Raw genomic sequence first — 6000 nt, forward strand, 5'->3', positions numbered from 1 at the left:
ATGTGTGTTTGACTTGGACAAAAAGAAGAGCCAAATATAAGAAAAAATATAGACTACCTAGTGTACTGAAATGTGAAGTTGTTAATAACAGTTTTGGAGGGAAAACGAAAGTTCTATTTAAAGTCTAAAAGAAATACTCTTTCTCTTGAATGTGACTTCCTCATGGAGATCTACCGTAATTACCACCTTATTTGAAACTGTACTCCCCTCTCCCATCTTGTCTCATTTCTAAGCCCCTTACCTTGATCTACTTCTTTTAAATTCATATCTGCCTTTCAATTTTCTTACTTGTGTCTGTTCTCACTAAAATGTCATCTCTGCTTTGGGAGTGTATCAGTCCAGAGTGGCTGTGCAGACTAGCACGGACACCTCAGCAGCTTCCTACTCGGGGTTCCTTTCCCTGCAGAAATCGAACAAGACTTTGCTCATCAAAGTCACTCTGAGATCCAAGCTAGTGTGGGCTCAATCTTGACATATGCTACTGTGACTTTAGATACCATGGAGCAAAGGTCACATGAACCACTCCCTGAAGAGACTGAAGGGAAACAGATGGTCTGTCCTTAGGGAAGGATGGCCAACGTGGATGAGGAAGAACTGCAATCTACCCCACCGCGGGGCTCTGTTGTCTGTTCTGCACTCGTGTCTCCCAAGCACACAGAACAACAACTAGCATAAGGCAGGTGCTCAGTAATTGTTTTGTTTTCCAGTTTTCTTCCAAATTTCCAGTTTTTACAGCGATCAGTGCCAAAGCACACCGTGTTTCATGTCCTCTGGGGCAGCATGTGAGCTTGCTGTGGGAATGCTGCCATGGAAAAGCTATGATGGAAGAAGTTTCGTTGTGTTGCAGAACATGCATTCCAAGCTTCATCCAGCCAGGGGGAGAAAAGAAACAGTCACTTCTTTCTGAAAACACAACATATTCTGATAATAGTTTCCATCTTATAAATGAACTAGAAGCCAATTTTTTTTTTTTCTCTTTTCTGGGCTTCTCCTCCCTGAAATTCCAAGGACTGCCTCCATGTGTTCAAGAATTCATTTCTAAGCACCAGTTGAAGGCTCTCAGTGAAGTGGACGGGTGGTGAACTCCCACATGGCTGACTCAGCAAGCCCAGCACCGGCCTCCTCAATCACTTCTAGCACTCTCAGGACCCTGACTGCGGGCTCTGGTGCCAGGAGAGCCATGATGTCCTGTGTTTTCCTTAGACAGGGTCTGGCCAGCTCATGGGTCTTGCTGACAAGACCTCCCTGTTCTTTGACCGCTGCTGCAGATGCTGATCATTCACTTAGTAGATCATGTTCCTTTCAAGTTCATGTTCAGTCAAGAGCACCCCACAGCAAAGCGACAGGAATCAGTTCCACCATGTTTGGTGCTCACAGGTGACTTCAGCACACTTGCATACAGTATTTTCTCCGGGACATGCCCCAACACCACAAAGAGGTGGCTAAGAAAACCCGGGGTCTGGCACCAACAAGACAGAAGTGCAAAGATCCAGTTTCTACTTGCCTGAGATGGAAGTCCACATTCAGACTCCCCTTTCCCTTTGAGTGTCTTTCCTCTAGGGTTCTCAATTGTCCTTCTCTGTGATATGGCCTCAGTTAGAGCTATCCAGCCCTCAGACTTGTCCTGATAACTTTTAACCACAAGTGGACGACATCACTGTGACCATCACTCTGACCCTACAAGAGCTCATTGCTCCCAGGTATGTGAAAGGAAATAAGAACATTGGGCTGGAGGTCCACTTACCCTATGCCCTGATAGTTTATAAGCCTCAGGCTCCTGACAAATTTAACATCTTTAAATTCTCACAGCCAAAACGACCACTCAATTCAGTCTTTCCAGAACAAAAAGACTCTCCTCCTTAAAGTAAAATGCCAACCTATGAACCCGAAGGCAGAAACTGCTCAAGAAATTTTCAGTTTTCTAGCTTTAAAACTCTGAAGGTCCAGAGCATTACAGTTAATTAACTTTATTAATTAGAGCATTTTTAGAATATTTTGACCGGTCCCATTTTTGCAAGTCATACCAATGATTTCTAATCTGTTGAGAGTCACAGAATATGGCTTTTGAAAAGCTGTATGTTGAGAGAACACAGACCAGGTAATAATTTGGAACACCTTTTTACAGATAGGCTGAGTGATGTCAGAAAGTGCACTTAACTACCTGGGCTTTCGATTCCTTTCTTATCAAATAAAAGATGAAAATCGGGATATCTTTGAGGATCTGTCTCTCTCTTTTATTATATAATTCTAGTGTTCATTAACCTGTGCTGGCGAGGACCTTGAAACGCACAGTCTGAGTGCTGCCATTCTTTTTTCGATGTTTGTTCATGATCTTGTGGGAAGTCTTCTTCGAGTATAGTATTTCAACTGAAGATGATGAGTCTTCCGCAAAGTAACTCAACAATTGCAAAGAAGAAAATGAAAACTCCTGTGATGATATTAGAAGACATGGAAAGACCATTTTCGGTGTCCTATAAGAAGATCTTCCAGTGATATTGGTAATTCAAAGGAATGGAAAAATTACTAGATATGCAACATGCAGGCCATTTTTCTATTACAGCAGATAGTTCATCTTTTAATCGATCTGTTTGTGATGAGTTGTGGACACCACTTGCAATGACTACAATTGAATTCCAAATGGAGAAGTTTAAGTTAATTAACTAAAGGCTTTGAAAATGTCTGAAAACTATTATTTTCTGGTAATTGTCCCTTGCCAAAAAGAAATACAGAAAAAACTTAGATGTTGAAACTATTGATAAAGTGTGTGCCACTGAATTTTCTCATTAGTGCCTGTATTCCTTTTGAGAAGAAGGAGGGTGGGTGGTCCATTGTTTCCCTCTCTTTTGCCATGAGAAAGAGGTTCATCTATTTTAAAGACTGGATTTAAGGTTTGGTGTATTTGATTCAATTACTGTCAAATATTTGGGGAAAACTTTACTTTTACTTAATTTCCCAGGATAGAATCATTTATATACAGTTGTAAAAATCGAGGCTTTGATCTGTTTCTCATAAGTATTTAAATATGATACAGCTCACAAAGTGAGTTGCCCAAAATTTACACAGCAAAATTAGTTATTTACGTGATATGATAATTAAAATAACAGAATTCACAGCATAGTATAGCAGTCCTAGTTTCCAATAATTAGAGTTAAATTACAAAAAAGGAGCAAATAAATTGAAATAAATTTTAAGCATTTTCAAATTTAAAATATTTTTAATGTTTTAAAAAATTAGCCCTTTAATTTGTTTTCTATGTTTAAACAGAAAGTGTTTAATTTATGTAAACAAAATATAGATGTCCATTAAGAAAACAACGCGGTTTGAAGACAAAAGTAAATCATATTTTTATACAGTTTTAATAATATTTTTAACAACTTTATATCTGTTTTATATTTGTTCATTTTATTTGGTTGAATTTAAAAATAAGCACAGTGACAGCAGCTAAATAAATTGTAGATCTTATATTAAAGATTATGGGCTTAAAACATATATTTATTTATATATTTCTCAAAACCTCTAAGATAACAAGAAATATATGTTTTAAACCATCAATCTATAAAAACAGAAAGAACCTAGTTTTGAAACCTGGAGCACAAGTTTACGAGTTGCAACTGAAATAGCACAGCCAGGAAGGAAAATAAAAACTGGCCTTGGGAAAAGCTAAAAAGTCATCTAATTTACACTGTAAATGAATACTCCCCACCCCATAAAAACACACAAATTAGTGGGCTCAAGTGCCTTGGGAGTTAAAAGTGAATTTCAGAGATAAAAGTTGAATTTTTTGGAAATGCTCTTAAGAACTTGTTTAAAACCTTTTCCAAATCCCACACAAAGAGACCACTGCGTATGGGTGACAGCAAAACAGAGAGTCTCTGGGACGGCTGGAGACAGAAGTGTCACATTGAAAGAAGGATAGCTCATGAATGTTCACATTTGGAATGCCGACAATTTTAAATGATGACAACAATCCTTTTTGTCTTCTTCCTCTCAGATCCCAGAATGTTAACAGCCAGAACACTAATGTTCTGACAGTAAGTCAAAAGACTCATATCAGAAATTATGACCAGCCCAAGAAGAAAGCCTGGGGGTATCAACTCCTGGTATAACAGCGTTAGGGAGCTACAATGACTAACTCCCTAGTGAAGCTGGTAAAAAGCGTAAAACACATGTACACACACACATGCACACAACCACTTAATGCCTCTAGAAGTGGTCCTAAGGGCAAATATCTACTCAAGAATGTTTGTGAGATTTTGGTAAAAAAAGATAAGAGACTATGATATGTGAACAAAGACAGCTTCATTGCTCCTCACTCCCAGCCCCACAAGGCAGAGACTCCACTCCAGAACGCTAGACCCAAAGATACAGGGTTGCCTGTCCCCCCAGTACTCACATGAAGGACTTTCTTCCTAGGAAGAGCAGGACAGTAGCATCTCTTATCCTGTCCCCACATCCTGTTGTTGAGTCTAAGTCCCAGGAAAGTTTAGTCTTCTCTTTCACACAGTTTCTACTTATGAAATGGAAGCCCTCCCTTGGCCATCAAATGCTACAACTACAGGGATCCTGATCACTCTTACCCAAGTTCATCTCGTAATGTATCCAGGCCAAGAGAGGCAAGCCAAGAGTACTCCCAGGCTCCTGCATTTAGTATCTAAACTAAATAGCTATCATTTAGTTTGGATACATGTGATGTACTGAGAGTAAACAAAACAATAAAAATTCTCAAACTCCACCAAATTTCCAATTATATTAATCCAAATTCCACACACTGAAAAAGAAGAAAAAGAGCACCCGTTTTTAAATACAAAGTATATTTATCTGTTTCTACACAGGAATGTTCACCTTCTAAAAGCAGTAACAATAAAATGAGTCATTAAAATGTTAAAAGGAAAACAAATGAACAAAAAAGTCCGAAAGACAAAGCAATCAACAAAGCCAGCCTTAAATAATACAATCATGTTGGAACTATTTGATAGGTACTTTAAAATAGCCATAATTAATGTCTTAAAGTTCCTAGTGAATAAAATGCAAGATCAGATGAAAAATTTCAGCAGAGATACGAATATTATTAAAAGAAACTAAATGGAAATGGAGAGAAAAACAGTAACATAAAGGAAGAATATCTTTGATAAGATCATAAGTAGGCTGTAATGTTATAATTTTTATAGTGTCTTAGGAACTGTAGCAGTATTTTGTCTTCAGGTCTCTCTCTTGAAGACAACCATAAGCCAAGACAGGCACTCTCTAAGAGAGGTCTGATGAGAGATTTAGGTTCAGAGTGTGTGTCACGTGAGACACAGTGATAAAGTAAAATCAAAATGCATGAAGCAGACAAAATTTATTACTCATGGGTCTCAGAGAGGTAGGAGTACTGACAGGAGGCCAGTAGAAAGGCTGAGGCTGGCAGACAGCTCAGCCAGTGAGTGAGGAGAGAGAAAATGAGAGAGTGGGACCTACGGGACTATGGCTGTATTAAGGTCCATGGTGGTTTTCCCTTAGGCTTTCCAGCAAGAGTTGTGAATTGGGTAGTTTAAAGAAAACATTAATGAAGGAGGAAACTAATTTACATAACCCTGGTGCTGAGCATTATGTTTGATCATGGTCAGCAGCTTTGGGGTGTGTTCTGTTTTGTGGTGAGATAAGGAACAAGTAAACAAAGGGAGGGAAGTTTAAACTAGGCCAAAGGTGAAGGGGTATGACTGCGTTTCAAGTAACATATGTCAGGCCTCAAAATGGATGCTAAGGCAGCAACTATATTAAACAAATTTATGACATCAGTAAAAATGAGAAAAAATAGCCAGTGAACTTGAAATAGATCAATACAATTACCCAAACTCAATTTTAAAGGTTAGAAAGGATAGAAAAAAGTACACAGCATATAAAAATTGTGAGACAATATGGAATGATTCAATAAATGGTTAACTGAAATCTTAAAATAGAACAGATAGATGATCGATAGATGGATGGATAGATAGACAGTCTACACACTATATATGAAGT

General features: G+C 38.3%; 1 long non-coding RNA gene across 1 annotated transcript in view; it reads right to left on the reverse strand.

Moving 5' to 3' along the window:
- The window catches only part of LOC117097969, a 44127-nt gene extending 41734 nt beyond the window's left edge, over window positions 1-2393 (reverse strand). Inside the window, exon 1 of the long non-coding RNA XR_004443120.1 lies at window positions 2263-2393. This is a non-coding gene — a long non-coding RNA (uncharacterized LOC117097969). The remainder of the gene's footprint in view (window positions 1-2262) is intronic.
- Between the last annotated feature and the right edge of the window lie 3607 nt (window positions 2394-6000).

This window comes from Trachypithecus francoisi, unplaced genomic scaffold (genome assembly GCF_009764315.1).
Source record: "Trachypithecus francoisi isolate TF-2019V2 unplaced genomic scaffold, Tfra_2.0 Lachesis_group15, whole genome shotgun sequence".
NCBI lineage: Eukaryota > Metazoa > Chordata > Mammalia > Primates > Cercopithecidae > Trachypithecus > Trachypithecus francoisi.